General features: G+C 39.1%; 1 protein-coding gene and 1 long non-coding RNA gene across 4 annotated transcripts in view; one reads left to right on the top strand and one right to left on the bottom strand.

Moving 5' to 3' along the window:
- Positions 1-19,457, top strand: part of LOC145304204 (death-inducer obliterator 1-like) — a 116,136-nt gene that overhangs the window by 9,787 nt on the left and 86,892 nt on the right. The window lies entirely within an intron of this gene.
- Positions 371-12,217, bottom strand: LOC145304160 (uncharacterized). Its single transcript, XR_013874003.1, has 4 exons — positions 12,162-12,217; positions 11,869-12,020; positions 603-773; positions 371-461 (listed from the first exon to the last, which is right to left on the bottom strand). It is a non-coding gene; the product is annotated as an uncharacterized LOC145304160 (long non-coding RNA).

The raw sequence follows: 19,457 nt of genomic DNA, 5'->3' as shown, positions 1-19,457 counted from the left end.
TACGTCCAGGACTATTTTTTTGCCACCTTAGACGACTAAATCGGCTGAGGAATAGCCGAATACGATATTTTTAAACTTAACATGAAGAAAATTTGGGCCGATTATGTTAATCGGCCGAATCCGGCCGAAGTCGGCCGATTTCCGGCCGGCCGATAACGAAAACAGCTTGCTAATACTGTTCCAATTTGGTTACACTTTTAAGGGAAGGTTTATAAATGTCTTTGTCAAAGTCAAATTGTTGGCTAAGATAGATATTGTTAACAGACAGACACAAAGACTTCTAGGCACTTTGCTGGAATAAATTTTGTACCAGCTGTTTATACAGTGTGTTCTTCAAATCTGCTTCCTGTTCTTTCCAGCCTCTGTCTTCCAGTATCCCGGGTTACCACTGTGGTTGTCCGGGCATTTGTTTCTGCAAGTATCAAGGTCGTGGAAGTAGGGGGCAGGTTGATGTTGGTTTGCTGAAAGAATTAAATATTAATATGTTTAATAAATCAGTTTACACCTAAAGCTTTATCCTAGCTACCAGCCTTAGTTTTCCCATCCCGTATTTTATATACTTTATGGGTTAAGGTACAGTAAAAGAGAAATGGCAGCTCTACCTGTATATTGGATAGTGCCAGCCTAGATTTCTCTTAAGAGCCGGCAGACATTATAGATAGACGGTCTGAAAAAAGTTTTGTTTTTGAATGATTGGAAAAAAGAAAGAACAGGCCGATTATTTATAATATCTGCCGCAGTAGACTGAAAGCAACCTTCTGTTCTGGCTCGACCTAAAAATGGACAGCTGTTAGATTGGACTGCACACTCCAGTGAGGAAAGAAAAGAACATAGGGTTGCAAACAGACCACTGCATATTTTACAATATTTTGTTAGTGGGAAAGGGCGACACAAACCGGTCTTGAAGCTATTACCTTACAATATTAAGGTATTTTTAAAGTATTAGACCTACTTTAATTTTGATTAGCTATTTCATTTCATTTTTTTTAACTTAAACTTTGTGTTTTTATTTTTATCCATACCCGTGTATTCTGAAAAAATAGAAAATGACAGTAAAAAATGTTTTCTGAGGCAGAATTTTAAATTAGAGGTGGAGATTGTCCATCATGAGGGCCAGGATCGTGATTTCCTGTGCCTCCAATTGCTCCTGGAGTTGTCTGGCGTCCTCTCTGGTGACTTCCAGCTGCTCCTGGGTCCTCATGGTAGCGCGGTTGGCAGAATGCAGTCGCTCCTGGTAGAGGTATCTGTCCTCCTGGAAACGTTCTTGAGCCTCACTGAATGATAATTCCATGCTGCTCAGACGGTCAGCAAACTCATGGAGTAATTGCTGCAGATGTAAGACATTGGACTTCTGAGCCGTTACTTCGTCATCCATCTCCACCAGCTGGTCTAGGACATCCGCCAGCTGTGTTCTGGCCTTCCTTAACTTGGAGACTAGCTTTTTTATCCGTGACACTGAGACCCGGCGCCATGGCGTGACGGTTTTCTGCAGACTCCAGGCCGTCATGGGGGAAATGGGTGAAGTGGGAGTTCATCCCACGACGGGCCAACTCGACCACGCCATGGATAAGGTGAATTTCACGCTGAACGTACCTTTGGTGGTTGTATTCCCCATCCCATGTTCCATTGTGGGTGCTCAGCGGTAGTTGAGGTAGCTGATTGCTGTAGTTGTTCATTTTTTTTTATAGCTTTTTTTGGTTCTGAAATATTCAGAATTAATGCAGTGGAATAAAACTTTTTTTTTAAAATTTAAAACGGGATATGGAATATTAAAAAGATAAAACACATAAAAAAAACTTATATTTTTTTCATAAAATCACGATAAAATGATACAATATTTTATTGTTCTTACTTTTAATTTAGTATCTTGGCCGCTTGGGAGACATCCTGCCATAGAATTCCTCGTGATGTGGGTATTCTTGGTGGTCACGGCGGTATTCTTGGTACTGGTGGCGGTCACGGGGGTCATATTGATCAGGATATTGGCGGCGGTCACGGGGGTCATATTGTTCAAGATACTGGCGGCGGTCACAGGGGTCATATTGGTCCTCCCGATATTGGTCATGGGTCGTTGGGTAATCCCTACGACCATAAGGCTGGTGGTCAGACTGATATGAAAACTCGGAGATCTGAGAGTTTTCACGGTGGTTTTCCTGTTGATAGTAATCGGTCCGATACTGAGTTTCTTCTTGATAGTGGACCTCTCTTGGGGGTGGTGAGGGTTGCCTAAACTCTGGTGAAGGTGCTATCCAGCGCTGTGATAGTGTTGGACACTCTGGAGATAGTGATTTTTGACGCCGTGATGGTTTCGGTGCTGGATTACGGAATTTAGCAGACTTTTTTTGAAGACCATAAGTTGCCAAAGTTGGGGTGGACTTATGTTTACAGTCTTTACAAGTTTTCTTTCTGCAAAATAAACGGTTTGTGTGATATTTGGGGATGGTCTGGATAAAGGCATCCATATTCTCCACAGTTTTCATTCGATGCAGGTACTTTTTTTGAGCAGCTGTATACTCCAATCTTGCCAGATGTACCTCAAGGGTTTTTCGTTTGGCTATAAGGTGATTGATGTACAAAGTGTCTGTAAACAATCTTTGGTACCTTCGGGCTTTTGCATGATCTGGTCCGACTAGCTGCCGGATAAGATCAACATCAATGGCTTGAGTATACAGTTTTTCTGTATTGTTTCTTGCCGTGTATCCCACAAGATTGTCGATTTCTTCCAGTAAGTCATCAGGTAATGGAGGGGGAGTCCTATCCTCGTCTGGGACTTTCATTTTTGAAAGTAGTTGGAACTTTGCTCTCTTGACGACTTGTTCCCGGATGTATCGAGTTGTTTCACAAAAGGTGCCTTTGTTGGTCCACTCTGGTGTAGGTATATCATCTTCCTCGCCAGGTGTGAAGTTGCCTCCTGTTTTGTCAGTGGCTTCGATTTGGTCCGAGAGATCGAATATTTTATGCTGGAGTTCATCAATCGTTTTTCTCACCAAATTGATTTTTTGGGCCGTTTGGGCTTCCTCCAGCAGAAGTGTTACCATACCTTCACTGGTAATATCATCATAGAGTTGCTTATCAATGGAATGTTCCTCATTTATTGCCAGCTTTGCGTAAGCTGAAGTCTGGACCATCTTTGACCTTTTCTTTTTGGCTTTATATAACTCTAGGGTAGCTTCTTTGATGGTTCTGTTGTTGGAATCCATCATGACTAAAACAAAAAAATGTTTGTTAGACGCGGTAGTGTGGATAAAGGGATACAATAGTTTTATACATAATACAATAGTTTTATACATAATACAATAGTTTTATACATAATATATAGGGACAAAATAAATTATAATAATACTAAATGTCGCTTCTATGGATGTTGTAACACTCCGGTTCTGCTCAACTGGGAGATAATTACAATCCCACCGTTTGGTTATGAAATGGTGGAGCGATGAGTTGATTAAGCTACAACGTTGTAAACAGCGCTGTAGTTATGTTTGTTATGAGGTTGAAATGATTAAAAGTACATTACTACATAGTGTGGTAGTTGTGTTTTGAAGAGTTAAAATTACTTTAATGATAAAATGCTGTTAAAACATCAGTGACAATGAAAAAGCAAGAAGTCTTGTTTGTGCCAAGTAAAGTAAAAAAATCACCGTTAGGTACAAACATGATTGGTTTTGTCAAGGTTATTTGAATTGTAAAATTAAGGCAGGAGCAAGCAGTTTTCAGGTAGCTTCAGCCGTGTTTTTGAAGAGAAAAGCAATAAGTTCTGGGGACCAGTACTCATTTGCTATTTAGTGGCAATTTTAGCCGTGTTTTTTGAAGAGAAAAGCAGTAAGTTCTGGGGACCAGTACTCATTTGCTATTTAGTGGCAATTTCAGCCGTGTTGTTTTATAAGGTGTTATATGGGTACTATACGGTACACCGACAAACGTCCTACTACGACAAACGTCCTAATGCGACAAACGTCCTAAACGACAAACCTCCTAAACAACAAACGTCCTACCGCGACAAACGTCCTACTGCGACATCTCTTTAGTAAAACGTCCTAAAAATTTTCAAAAATTATGAAATAAAAAAAATCTTCCAAATTTAAGGACAAAATCCTCTAATTGTAAGAATACTTATCAATATAAAATTCAAAATGGCGATAAAACACAGGAAAATAATCTTTAACTGAAATTTATTTTTTGAATAACTTTAACCATAGGCTAAATTTTAAAAATCTGACCGACAGTTTTCCAAAAGTCTGTGTTGGCTATCAAATGGTATGGTTTCGAACCCGATACATCCTTGCATTACAAAATTCGACCTTTAAATTTTTAGGACGTTTTACTTAAGAGATGTCGCAGTAGGACGTTTGTCGCTTAGGACGTTTGTCGCGTAGGACGTTTGTCGTAGTAGGACGTTTGTTGCGGTAGGACGTTTGTCGGTGTACCGTTATATGTGGTTTTGTTCGGTGAGGTATGACTTGTCACACTGGGAAGACGCGGACCTGATTTGGTCGACTAACGATAACTCGTCCTCGGAGAAGAGAATAGCAATGTGCCTGACACTTCTTCTGGTTTCATGAAACTCTTCTCTCCAGTGTTTCCGCCAACGAATAATTACTTGACGGACAATACCATCATCGGAAGTGATGAGGTGTAACACTTGGCCAAGGCGCCAAAGTTGGTCCCCGATTAACTCATCTGGGGCACGGAGAAAGACAACGATATCCATCTCTTCAGGCTGTGGACCTGTTTTGCCAAACTTTTTTGGCCTTGGGATGTAATCTGGGAGACGTTCATACAGCCAGATTTGCCACCATGATTGGTAGAGGCGCTCCATCTGTTCCAGGAGACGGGAGGGTTGTTCTACCCTCATTGGCCCAGTGGGTGCTCGCCTGTTATTTCTGCCGTGTATCAGACGGTTTGGAGTGATGAGGTCTGCATGACCTATGACCTCAGTCCTGGATACAGTGCAGATTGGCATGTTGTTTATCTCGTTGGCAATGTATGAGAATGCAGTTTCATATGACATAACATCCAATTTGAGACCGTTGAATGTTGCATTGAACAAGGTTTTAATTTCCTTGATAGAGCGTTCCACACATCCCTGATAATTGTGTGCAGCGGTAGGACCGATTTCGTATTCGATGCTACAGCTTTTTCCATTCAGTGTTTTGGTAATGTCAGCCATAGAAAATTCTGACTTTGCTACACCTTTGATAAGTTGTGCACCTGGGTCGATGTACACCTTTTTGGGGTAACAGTACCGATGAACAAACCGTTGGAAAGCCTGTAGGAAGGCGTCTGTGTTATACTTTGTCATAGCATAACAAGCAGTAGCAGAGGAAGCTGGGTCTCTACAGACTAGGCCCCAGACCTTGACTGAGGACCTGTGGTTGTGTTCACAGTGGGCCAGGAAGGGACCCATGAGGTCAAGTTGGCAGTAATAGAATGGAGGAGCAATGGTCAATCTGTTTTGGTGGATTGGTCCCATTTCAGCTTCTAAAAGCTTGGCTTTAAACCTATGACAGTGTGGGCAAGCTGCTTGAATCTCCTTGGAGAGATCTCTGCCATTGAGAATGTAGGCAATGTGCCTAGACTCTAAGAGTGTTGCATTTACATTTCTATGTAGTGCAAGCTCTTGGTGGGCATATAGCATAATGGAGTATGCTAATATGCTATGACAATCAACAATTGGTCTAACGAAATGAAGCGGAGACAAATCTGGCATGATATTGTCAACATCTTCAATGTTTGTTCCCTCGACAATACGACCATTGTATTTTATGATCCCATCATCAGAGACGACATTGTTGCCGTGGGCCTTTGAGCTGGAGAACTTGATTATTTCTTTGGTGGCTAGCCTAAAGTAGTAATTCTCAGCTGTCTGGATTTCCTCGTCTGATAGCTGGACAACCCTTGTGGTGAGTTGTGCAGCTTTTGCCTTTGACTTACTGCGATATGATTTGAAATCAAAGAAGCAGAACTTTCGAATAATGGCAATGACACGGAGAGATTTAGGCCAGGACTGTTTACACGGGTCATAGAGATAACCTGAAAACTTTGTTATCTCAGCTGTCCTTTCCTGAGGTGATTTTGAATCACTGTGAAGGATTCTAACCTCTTGGGCAGCGGCCTGTTTTGCCTCCATTGTTAGCTTGAGGTCTTTGAAGGATTTGGCTGGCATGTCCTGGTAGTCGAGATACATCCAGGGTTTGCCATTCTGCCATTCTGAGTTAGAGTCAATGTCCTTGATAGTGGCAAGGAAACGAGTCCCAAGATCTGCAATGTTGTTTTCAGATTCAACATGACGCCATTGATCAGGGGAAGAGAACCTTCGAATTTCGATTACACAGCTGCGCACGCCAAGGGAGAGTGGTCGCGCGTCTTGATGAAGCCAAGACAGGACAACACTGGAATCTGTAAAAAAGGTGACCTTGTCAACCTTGTTCTTGAGGTTTTTTGCGACAGTTGTTGCAAGAATGGTGCCTACAACAGCTGCTCTGAGCTCTGCTCGAGGGATTGTGGAGCCGGTCACAATCTTGGATTTAGCAGCTGCTAAATGGACAGTGACCTCTCCTGAGAGAGATGTTGATCTAACATGCACACATACAATTGCCATGTTTTGGCTAGCATCAACAGATACTAACAGATCAACTTTGGGTTTAGAGTTTGCCGGGATCACTGACCGTGGACATGAAACCGATGCAAGTTGTTGCATGGTTTCAATGTTGGCCACCCAGGTGATGAGCAGCTTGGTTGGGAGCCCATCATCCCAACCAGTGGCATATGAAAGGAGGTCGTGATAATCTGCTTTGAATTTAGCAGTCACAAGGGTGCATAACCCAAGGATGTCGAAGTTTGAAGCAACTTGCGACAGAATGGTTCTTTTGGTAAAGTTAGGTAGAAGAGCCTCTTCAAGGCTGCCTTCTACTGGTGGAGGTCTTTTCCCTCGTTTTGTCTTACCAAATGACAACGGTTTTGCGTCCAAGCTGAGGGTGTCGGCTAGTGGTGCCCAGCGATAGCCGAGGTATCCGACATGTATTCCGTCACTGGACACGGTATCTTCAGGTACAGCTGAAGATCTGACAAAGCTTTTAACACTCATGCCTGCTAAGTCAAGTATGAATTTAACTCCAGCAATAAGTTTATCCAGATCAGCTGCGGAGTCTGTTGAATCAGAGGTATCATCAACATATGTTTTAGTTTTGAGGACCTGGGCACCTGCAGTGTGTTCAGGGAAGTTGTCCATGACATACTGAGCTACCTGTTCAATTCCCTCTGCTGTTTGGTTGCCAGAGGGTTTAACACCGTAGATGATTGTGCGCATGATACGTGTTCTGACAGTGCCACTGGGGTCAAGGCTGTCGACCCATAAGTATTTATGCCAGCGGAATTCAGATGGTTCCAACTTGACTTGGTTGTAAGCCATCCGTATGTCACATGCGAAGGCATGCGGGCCTGCTCTGAAGTTGATATCCAAAGCTAGGATCTTTTCCAATTTGTTGGTGCCTTTTGCCAAGACATCATTTAAGCTTTTACCTGAGGAAGTCGTCGCAGATGCGTCGAAGACTACACGCACAGGTGTTGAGATTGAGTTCTCTTTAGTGACGAAGCGCCAAGGGAGGTAATATTCTCCTGGAAGGTTGTCTACTAAAGCTCTTTCCTCAGTGGACAGGTCGTCAATGTCACATGAGTAGCCATTAGATGCTAGCTTGTCATGTGATGCCAATACCTGTAGTTTTGCCTCAGGATCTTTTTGGAGTTTTCGCAACTGTGACTCCAGGACTTTGAGGGCCCTATTTCTGTTGGGTTGCAACTCCTTAACCGGATCGGCAATGAAAGGGAGGGTTGCTACGATCCGTTTTTCGTCAGGTTTGAACTTAACCAAGTTTTTGATAAGGAATTGTTCGGCTTCTTCTTTGAGAGAAGTTGCCTCCAGGATATCGCCGTTTTTGCAATCGTTGCAGACGCGGCATCCTATACAACGGTAAGGTGCTTGTGTGCCAATGTCTTCACTTTCAAGGAATTTCCTTTCATGTGTTTTGACATGTTGGATATTTGAGCTGTATGTATGAACATCCAGCAAAGTGTCCTCATCTGTAGTTTCCTCTACAGTGATTGGACGGAGATGTGGGAAGGTATCATCTTTGGGGTCAGCTGCACACCAATTTTTGCCACTGGTGAAAAGTGATTCAGTGGTGTAACGATATGCAGACAGTTCGTGTGTGAAAAATAATGCAGCACCAACGAAATTTACCGTCTCAGCTGCTGTAGCCCAAGCCTTGTGTGGTCCACCAATTACACCTGTGTGGCCATTGACACCCTTGAGTGGGCTTCTGTATAATGACAGGCCACAGGGTAATGAGCACATGCGCATTGGGAACAAGTAGTTGTACTTGATCCCGAGAATTATGTCAACTTGGCCTCCTCCAATGACATCAGGTACAGTTGGTAGGAGTTCATGACCCTTGTAATGTGCAACAAGGTCATTGTACGGCTCGTTGAGTTCCCATCTGGGAAACGGAGCCATTAATGTGTCCATCTTTGCGGCGATTATGGTCGCAGACATAGAACTGTCGTCAACGGGCAGTGTAAACTTGTCACTTCCATAGGGTAAGTGAACAACTTTACCACCTGCTACGTTCATGAGGGTCGGTCCTGGGCGGTGCTCCGACGCGTTTAGTCTTATAGCCGCTGAGGCTGAGACTGCTGCAGTACCGCACCCGCTGTCATAAAACACGAATAGCGGGTTCCCCGAGGGGTCAGGAACATTTTGGCACATGAAGATGCCAGGGGCGGGAACATCAAGAAAGGTGTTGGGGCCGGAATCTTCAGGTGAGGAGTCGGAGGTTTGGAGGTTCATGGTGATATTGTCCATGAACAGTAAATTGCCAGAGGTTATATGCATGTCCTTTGGCAAGGATTTGCGGAAGTCGTCCAGGCGACGCTTGTTCTGCTCAGTATGAACAGAACATGCAAGTATGTGTTTCTGTACACGGTGGAGTGACGCGTACTGGCAACTGTCGGTTTGACAGTAAAAGGTTGTGCGACAGTTATTTTTGTGGTGATTCAACCAAGCGTCAATGTTTTCAAAATTGACGTTGGCGTCCATCCTGAGGCACCTGTGACATGCTTTTGTCTTGCAGTGGAGTTTACGTTTCTCCTTGTGCGGTGTGTTGATGTACACGTTGCATTCAAACAAATATGTATGTTTGTTTTGACAAAGAGCACAATCAGTCAATACGGGCTTTGAAGATGCGCCTGTATATGCTAAGAGCGGGGTTTGCGTCTTAGCCGACTTGTCAACAGTCTTGCCTTTAAAGCATTGTTTTGGCTCCTCTGATGCATTGAAAGTTGAAGCCGTGTAAGTGTTCAAGGCTGGTTTACTCCGGTTCAAGTTTTTCTGACCAGGGTTGTTACCAGTCTGGTGTGGCTGTCTATTGCTGGAGCTACCACTGCTTGTGTTGGCATTGTTTCCAACAGAGGTTGTGGTGCCAGTATGGAGGGATGCTCCTTCATGCTGATTAAGTTGGTATTGGAGTTGGCGTAGCTTACAATCAAGGAAGAGGAGAAGCTGTTCATAGCAATACTGCCCATCTTCCTCTCCATTTTCATCAGCGCTTTTGAGGAACGTTTTTGACATTTCCTTAAAGTAGTCGCCTTTGAGAAGGTTCAGCACGGAGTTGGCGATATCTGTTTTGCCGTGATACAGAGTTTGCTCCGCATCGTTCTCTTTTGCAAACTCTTGGGTATCAGCGAGTAATGAAAGGAGTTTTACCATCCAGGTAATCTGCTGTTCCCAGTTGTATTTTGGGCATGGTCCAAGTTCCATGATTTTAGCCTTGCGTTTGGCTATGATGCTGGTTTTACTGCCATAGTGGAACGACAGTTGCTTCATACAAGCCTTAATGTTTTTTTCGGCTGAGCACAACATCTGTGCGTTGCCTTGCAGGCATGGTTGACTGGGCATCTAATGCTGTTGCATCTTGCTCCATGTCAGTAACCATTGCGTCCTCACATAAGGTTTTGGCTTTCTGTAAGGTTCGCTGTGCTTTCTCAAGTAGCTCTTTAAATTGAGCATTGAGCTTATTGAACTGACCTAACTGCTTAACTTCGGTGGTTTTAAGGTCGGTGAATTTTTCGCAGAGGTCGTCAAGCTCCACAAGCAGAGGGTCCCTTTTTTGTTTTACCCTTGCTTGCTTCACCGCGTATGTCGTAGGATTTATGCGGTTGGGGATGGGGGCTGTATGCTGGAGCGTAGTTGCTGCAGGAACAGCTGTGGCTTGAGCCTTAACTGCTGGAGGGGCAGTTACTTGCCTGTCACATGGTAAGGTACCTGCCTCAGATCCGACTGCTGAAGTGGTAGTCGAGTCGTCAGAACAGGTAGAGAGAGGTACTGCTGGAGCAGCAGTTGTCATAATTGATTGGGCTTTCAATCGTGAAGTACGATGTTCATGAATGATTTCGATTTTCGAGCGCATTGCTATACGTAGCTGTAGTGCTCTGTTTACATCAGCTTCGGTGACCCTTGGGTCTGGGCTGTTGCGAAAGAAAGCTATGATGTGGCGAATTGACGAGGCTTTTTCTTCCAATAATGATAGACTATTGTCTAGCTTTTCAATGCTAAACCTGTCAGGGTTATTTATGATGCCCTGACAGTCTTCGTCTATCATCATGCACTCATCGCATTCAATGATGAGTTTGGTTGCCTCATCAGTCATGGTTGGGGTCTGCGCTGTAAAAAGTGTAGATAAATCGACACTAATATTGTGTGTCAATGTGGAAGGGTTATAAGCGGAGCCTGGGAGGTGGTCGTGTAACGGGAACTCTTCAGGGTTATAAAAAAACCTCGTCCTGAACCTCTTTCTGTAAATCTTCAGAATAGAGTTGTTCCAGAGCTTCTTCAAGAATTGAAGCTGATTTTTGAAAGGATGGTATGGGGGAATAATTATCCCAATCTAGTTGCTGTGGGGCTAGCTCAAACTCTTCAGTATCTGTAGGGGTTGTGGGGGTTTGTGGTGAAAGGCCGTTTTACGGATGTGTAACGGGAAATGTTATCAATGGATCAACAGGTGAGGAGGGTAGGTGGGGGGCTGCAAGTAATTGGGGAGCTGCAGGGGGTGTAGGGAATCCTCGGATAGGTGACGGGGATGGGCTACGGTGGTGGCTGTTATGGCCTGGGGGGGTGCGACTAACGCTGGGCCTGCATGAAGAAACGACGGGCCTAGAGTTGCGGTCAACCGTTTTTTTCCGTTGAAGTAGCGCTTTTTTTGTTTTAAGGAGTTTTTTGGCGCGTAATTCAAACGGGGTGTTGAGTTTATGTTTTTTGGCTAAAACTCTGACGGTTTTAGGCCGCCGGTTCACAACAGTAGCAGAGTCGGATTGTGAACGTGTATTTTGTGGAGGGGTGGGGTGGTTAATGGAGGGTAGGTGAAGGGTGTTATGCCTTGAGCGTGTAATTGCTCCGGGCGGTTTTGTAATGAAAACTTCCCTCATTTACCACTTATGGATAGTTTTATTATATTTCTATATACTACCTTTTTTTTTTATTGGTGATTATTATTTTCTAAGTTCCGGTTGAACAGAACCATTGAAGCTAATAATGGGATTGGTCTTGTAAAGTACAAGTACCGGAGGAAATAAGGAGGGGGGGGGGGGTTTAAGTGGCCTTGCAAACAAGAGCCGGGGGGTAAAGTTTGGATGTGCCCTCAATCAATAAGAGCTAAATTAGACCAAGCTGTATGGTCAGGAGTTTTTCTAGGTATGGCACAGTATCCAAGATCTTATATCAACATCACTGTCAAAGTCAAATTGTTGGCTAAGATAGATATTGTTAACAGACAGACACAAAGACTTCTAGGCACTTTGCTGGAATAAATTTTGTACCTGCTGTTTATACAGTGTGTTCTTCAAATCTGCTTCCTGTTCTTTCCAGCCTCTGGTCTTCCAGTATCCCGGGTTACCACTGTGGTTGTCCGGGCATTTGTTTCTGCAAGTATCAAGGTCGTGGAAGTAGGGGGCAGGTTGATGTTGGTTTGCTGAAAGAATTAAATATTAATATGTTTAATAAATCAGTTTACACCTAAAGCTTTATCCTAGCTACCAGCCTTAGTTTTCCCATCCCGTATTTTATATACTTTATGGGTTAAGGTACAGTAAAAGAGAAATGGCAGCTCTACCTGTATATTGGATAGTGCCAGCCTAGATTTCTCTTAAGAGCCGGCAGACATTATAGACAGGCATATGCTGGGTAGAAATTTAATAAAAAATAATATGAAGGTGTTAATTACCATTAAAATATTGATATTTAGGGACGTGTGAAATTGACTGGAAATTTTAATATTTTGGCCGAATAAAAATATTAAAAAATCAGGTCAGGATTTTATTGCCCTCTATGTCCCCTTTTTTTAATTTCTAACCCTTTATTACTAATCTCCAAACTTCTCATGAACTTTATGATTTTACAAGTTTATTAAAAATATTCAAATGATAATTAGGGCAATAAAAATCTGAGACAGACGCGAGTATCTATTTACCATTTAAAAACACCAAATCTCTCCAAGATATATACAAGTTTTATACAAGTTTGGGTATCATTATAATTATTTAAATTTGGGTACTTTATTTTTTTAATATCTGCGGAAAACTGTCTGTAATAAAATGCAATAGATATGAAAATCATATCATCGCGATTGGGTACCACTATAATTATGTAAGATGGGTACCATTATGATAATTTAAATTTGAATACTATATTTCTTAATATCCGCGGAAAACTGTCTGCAATAAAATGTAATATTAGCATATTACATAAAAGCAAAACTCCCTCCCCCCTTTTAGCACAATATTAGTTTTTAACATCTCAACAATCATAATATAATTCTATTTAGTTTTAATTTAACCTTTTTCCTGTTATAATTTTTTTGTTTCAAAATTAAAATCCACGGAAAAATGTCTATAATATGATGCGATAAATAACGAAAACCCCTCTTTCTACCTACATATTTTGGGGGTTAGCGAGATCAATTAGTACAGACATCAAATCTTTTATCCAAGATATATCATTATTTATCCTTGTTTTTTTTTCTTAAATTAATCTTACAATCTCTACATATATTCACAACCAGGGATCTCAAGAGATAAGACAATGGATGATAAATTGATGTTTGTACCCAATGATGATATTTAAATTATTACTTAGTTGAAAAGCTAAGACACTGCTAATTAAAAAAGCCGTCTGTAATACAATGCGATATATATGAAAATCATTTACATAGTATACATTTTACATTAAATTGATTATTCTTATCTAAATTTGGGTACTATCTATCTAAATATCCGCGGAAAACTGTCTGTAATACAATAGGGAGGGAGGAGAAATTGAGCTGTTAATTACATTAGTATCCAAAGTTACTTTTACAAATTTTAAATTTTGAAACATTTGGCCACTGAAATCCTCTTTATTAACACCACCCTCCATCCCCCATCCCCTTCCATAATATGAAAGGGGGGGGGGGTGGGTTTATATCAACATGGATGACAACATCCATAAAAGCGAAATGGTAGTACAATCAAACATTAACATAAATGTATAAGTATAAACAAAAAGTATTACATAGTTGCTACTCTTTCTAAATCTAAACAATAATATCATGCATGAATTAATGGAGCGCAGACGGACAAATTATAGAAAACGGATAGCTTTTTTAGTTAATTTAGGCATGTTAGAACTGTCCTACCGATTTCAAACTTCAATTCTTTGGACAACAAAGTATAATGTTTCAATCGAAGCAACTCTATAATCAAGTTCTAAAAATGTAAGTATGTCCAAAACATTATCCTGTATCAAGCAGTTTTTCAACAAATTTACACTTTTGCTTCAACTTTTATATTGTGATTATTCAGTTCTGACACAGTACAAGTGTTAATGTTCGTTTGTCCTACAGTTTCAGTGCTTCGCTGTTATGGATGTTGTCATCCTTGTTATTTAAGTAGACTTGGGTTATTTATGGCCCTCCCTCAAAACTTTCATTAATAAATGATAGAGTTTAACTTAAAGTCAAGAAAATAAAACATTATGATAACCTGTTTTACCCCATCCCTTATCCTCTACCCCACTTTTGCTTTCATTACAAAATTCTTCCATCCTAACTTAACAACGCTACTCAATACTGTGGCTCACCAAATTTACACATAAGGTGACGTTAACATGGGAAATACATATAATTAATTATCAAAATAATATATCCAAGTGCGTCTGTCGATAAAAAGAGAAAGACACAATAAATCATTTAGCTCTTTATTTTTAATTTTTTAAGTTTAAAAATATTGTACTCGGCTATTCCTTGGCCGATTTAGGCTTTTAATCATATCCTGGCCGAGACAAATTTAGACCGTTGACTAATCAAAAATCGGTTCAGTTAGAGGGATACCCAACGTCTCAATTTATTGCTACCAAAAGTCTTATAACTACGTTGCAATTATATAAAAACCCGTAAATTGAGTTTAATCAAAGGAGTATACTACATATTTCAATCACGCCCCCATCCCGTGATACAGCGTGGAATTAATTTGTCATCGACCTAATAAATGGAATAATGAATAACCCTCCCCTCTTTTCCTATAACTCTTCTATATATGTGCGTGCTCAATTTTTAACCTCATTTGCTCTACTTCGGTTAAAATGTTTTTTTGAGAGGGTGGGGGGGGGGGGGGGGAGGCGGATGATGTGTATCATCATTGGGCCGGTAAACTAAATTTCTGACAAAAAATATGTAAATCATGAATGAAAGTAAAAGTCGATCTTCATGGCTAGTAGGAGGAGTAAAAATGATATGTACAAAGAAGCTTAAATTTTATTGGGAGGGGTGCCGGCGTTGGTTCTAGGGATTAAAATATTATGAAAAATAATCCGAAACCCTCCCCCCCCCAGTAAGCCTATTAAGTTTTTAGATAGTTTTAGGCTACCCACCACTGCATAAAGGGGCGCAGCAGCTAATGATATTACAATCACAAGCAAAAATATATCAGGAAATTAAATGTTCTATGTTCAATTGTATTAAGCTATACGTTCTATAAGGATGACAACATTCATAAAAGTGAAGCCCTAAAACTAGAAAAAAATAGATGAGGAGAGAGGTTGTTAGTGTTCAAAAGAGTATTTTGTTTGACAATCCTATCCTTTAAATAAAGTAACAGGAAGTTTTTCTGTTTGTCTGTCTATTTGTCTATTTTAAAGTATAATACAGAGCAGCAGTGGAATTAACCCAATCCGCCCCCCCCCTCACTAATTATCATGTTTGATTATAACAACAACTAATATATATCTAATTATGTAAATGGGGGGGGGGGGGGTTAATGGGGGTTAAATTATTTGTGTGTCTGTCTATTTTAAATATATTAATTTTCAGTTCTAAGTAGAAAGACATATAGAATGATTTGATGAACAAACAAGGATGACAACATCCATAAAGCTCTGAAATGGAAGGACAAACAAACATTAACACTAGTAGAGTGCAGGGAGTAAGGGAGGGGACAATGGATCGAAAATTCAATTATGAGTGAAGTTTTTCTATTATTAGGTCTTACCAATCCGTGCGTCCGTAACGGTTAGCTATTATTGAATTAGCTTATATGTACAAAATTGTAAGTAAATTTGTTGCAAAACTGATTAAATACATTATACTGTTTAAAGATATACTGACATTTTTAGGACTTGATTATAGAGATGCTTCGCTTATCACATTGTACCTTGTTGAAATAGAAATCAGTATTCAAAGAATCAGATGAATAGGATAATTTTAACATTCAAAAATTTGTTGTCAAAAAAAGTAAAAATTTGCTTATTTTAAAGGGACGTACGGACTTTCTGGTAGCAATTATAGAGTTGCTACGATTTCTAAGTCGTACCTAACTGTTATATGAATCAGCATACAAAGTTTGAAATCGATAGGAAAATTCTAACCTGTTTAAATTAACGAAAAGAGCTATAACGGACGGACCTATCCTAATTATAGAAAAGCTTCGCTTAAAAAAAAATAATTTAACCCCATTTGACCAACCCTACCCCAATCACACCTAACACATGTATTTTGTAGTTTTACAATAGATAATTAAAAATGTTACCCCCCCCCCCTCTCCCTGCTTCTGAGAAAATTTCAAGGATGACAACATCCATAAAAGCGAAGCTCTAAAATGGTAGGACGAATATTAACATTTGTAGAGTGCTAGAACAAATTAAGCATAATATAAATGTATTATTTTTACAAAATTATATGTATTTTTTTTTCTTAAATACAAAATACTGTTTAAACGAAGGACATACCGACCATAGCCACAGAAAAGCTCTGCTTTATAAAAAGTAAGGTTTGACCCCTTGCTCAGATCAAAACCTCAACTTCCTGTTTTATTAGTAAAGATATATGGGAGGGATATATTTATATCTATTGGAAATAGTAAAATTTATCTAAAGAATTTATAGGTTTAAATATTTTCTATATATTAGGTTTGTCTGCCATAGTGCCCATAACAAATTGATTTTTAGGGTGATAGACAAGTCCTATTTGTTTCAAACCTTTTTTAATGACTCTTATAACATTTCAGCTTTTTAATTTGAATTTAATTTGCAATTTCCATTACTTCTTATGCTTATTTAATGGATGTACTATAACTTTGATCTTACACCAGATTTTTATGAACTTTAGTAAAATGAATTATGCAGCTGTATAAAATAACAATTTCTCCTTTCCACTTCTCTTGCCCCATCCCCTCCCCTACTGGAGGATAAAAATCCAGAATCTAAAGGGATATGACAATGGCCGATAAATTGATTTACATCCCCAATCATGATACACAAAATTACCCCTTTTGTAGATTACAATTGGTGGTACAAATGTTTGGACACTCAATTAAATGAATCAACTAATCAAAATGGAATAAAAGTCCCCAAGGTTGTTAAGCAAACAAATAGGAAAACATTATTTTAAGACTTTGGGAACTAGTTTAATGATAAATAGATAAAACTATTGGTAAAATAGTGACTAGGGGCGAAATAACTAATACTCTTACTAATTCATATGTGTAGCACAGGAAAGGGAGTGGTTAGATTCATAGATAGAGGGTACAATGAGCTGTTTATTACTCTAGCCCCTAAAGTTTTATAATAACGTTTTCTTAATCATTGGCCTTAGAATCTTGGGGACATTAGTGAATTTTGAATGGTTGGTTTTTTAAGTTGTGTGTCCAAACGTTTCAAGCACTAATTGTGTTCTACAGAAGGGGTAATTTTGTGTGTCATCATTGAGGGTGTACATAAATTTATCGCCCATTGTCTTATCCCTTTAGATACCTGAATTAGTTTTCAGTTAAAGTAAAGAAAATAATAAAATCAAAGTGGTCAGTAAATCGGGGAGGGGGGATGGAGTTGTATAAAGTGGGCGGAGAACAGCTATAGCAATTTAGACATGTAGCAATTTTTTTCTTTATTTTGTATCCTAACCATGGGTCCTAAAGGATCAGACAATGGTTAAAAAAATGATGAACACTCTCCAATCAAGATAAACAAAATTAACCTTCATCAATTAAAAAAAAATAAAAGAACGTGATTTAAAGCACTGGGTAATGTTATAATTTACAGTCCAATGTCCCCTTCCTCCCTGATTTCTCTCTATCCTACAAGGTAAATAAAAGGTCCGATATGGATAAACTTTAACTACTATCATGTACTTGGTGACCATTCCCTTCCACATTTCATTTACATTTTTACGTGCATATTATGGCAGGAGGAAAATAGTCGTTAATTTAGGTTGCTTTAATGGACATCATTGACATCGTTTACCTAGTAGAAGGGGATTGGACAGGTTAAAGGGGCTAGATAGGGGCATCGTTATATTAGCCAGCTACAAGTTTCACTTCATTAGAGTACAGGATAATCTTGCGTAAGATCTAAGTAATAATAAATCCAATTAGTATAAACTATAAATTTCGTATAATTGAAAAAAAAGCATGTCTTGAATCAATTTGCTATTGTGTCTTTTTGCGAATATAAAACAGCAAGTGAACGTGATTATATACAGAGGTGAATGCACACTCATTTATACTATAACATTTCAAATCAAGTCTAAAATCAAAGAACCCCAACACTAATAAAATAGGCGAAAACCAGTGTTATTATTTTATAAAGGCAGAACTCAATCAGTCTAATGGGTACTCAGAGATTTAGCTTTATAAAGACCCTAAAAATGACTAAACTAAAATTCATAAAATATTTTAATATGTATGGATGTTGTTGCCAGTAATATGTTAGTATGTATGGACTCAATTGTATATAAACTTCGCTTCGCTTTTATGGATGTTGTAATTCTTGTTTTAAAACTTTTATTCAAGAGATAAGACAATGCATGATAAATTGATGTATAAATAATTATCGCATCGTATTAAAGATTTCTTTGATAAGACAATGGAAGATAAGTTGATGTATATACCCAATGATCTATTATTACATACATCTAACAGTGAGATTTTTAGATTAAAAAAGGTAAAAATGATAAAAGTAATTCAACTATGTATTGACATATTGATGTTCAGATTTCGTGATTATTATTCAAAATATTTATTAATTTGGTGTTTTACCTAGAGGTCATAAAAAATCTGTGAGGTTGTAAAATTTCCCCCTTCCCCCCACGTAACGAAAAATGGCCAACCCAAGAAATTCATAAATTTGTTTATTATTTTATTACCTTTACTGCCCACAAAAATGAATATTTTTATTCCAATATTAATATTGAAAATATAAACCATTCCTCTCTGAACAAAATTATAAATTTAGGTGTTAATTAATACTTCCTTTGTGAACGAAAAATTTAATATTTAAACCCATTTAATATATTGATATTTGAGTCCAAATAAGGTCTGACCACAAAATTTTTCAATTTTATTAAATCTATTGCTACCTAGGCTATGCCTGATTATAGATAGACGGTCTGAAAAAAGTTTTGTTTTTGAATGATTGGAAAAAAGAAAGAACAGACCGATTATTTATAATATCTGCCGCAGTAGACTGAAAGCAACCTTCTGTTCTGGCTCAACCTAAAAATGGACAGCCGTTAGATTGGACTGCACAGTCTTAGGGTTGGTTTTAGGCTTTGTTCCTGACCTCCATCAGACTCCCCAATAGGATAAGGATCAAACAACTAATATTCTAATATTATAGCTTCTAAAATCCTTATTTCTAAACCGATTTTTAAAAAATAAAGGTCTAGCAGCACAGTTATGGGACCTGGAAAACGATTAAAGCAATCGTTATATGTGTGGATTGAATCATAACAAAGATATTAAAAACCGCATGAAAATTTAGGGTTGGCAGAGTTATAAAATTAAAAAAAAATTTAGCTCAAGGATATAAACTTTTCAGATAATTGGCAATTAAAATCCTTATTTGTATCATAAAAGGTAATAGCTGCACTGTCATTCCAAAT

The sequence above is a fragment of the Acartia tonsa genome, chromosome 13 (genome assembly GCF_053477335.1).
Source record: "Acartia tonsa isolate MP-2025a chromosome 13, ASM5347733v1, whole genome shotgun sequence".
Lineage (NCBI taxonomy): Eukaryota > Metazoa > Arthropoda > Copepoda > Calanoida > Acartiidae > Acartia > Acartia tonsa.
This window is presented reverse-complemented; position numbering and strand designations above follow the sequence as displayed.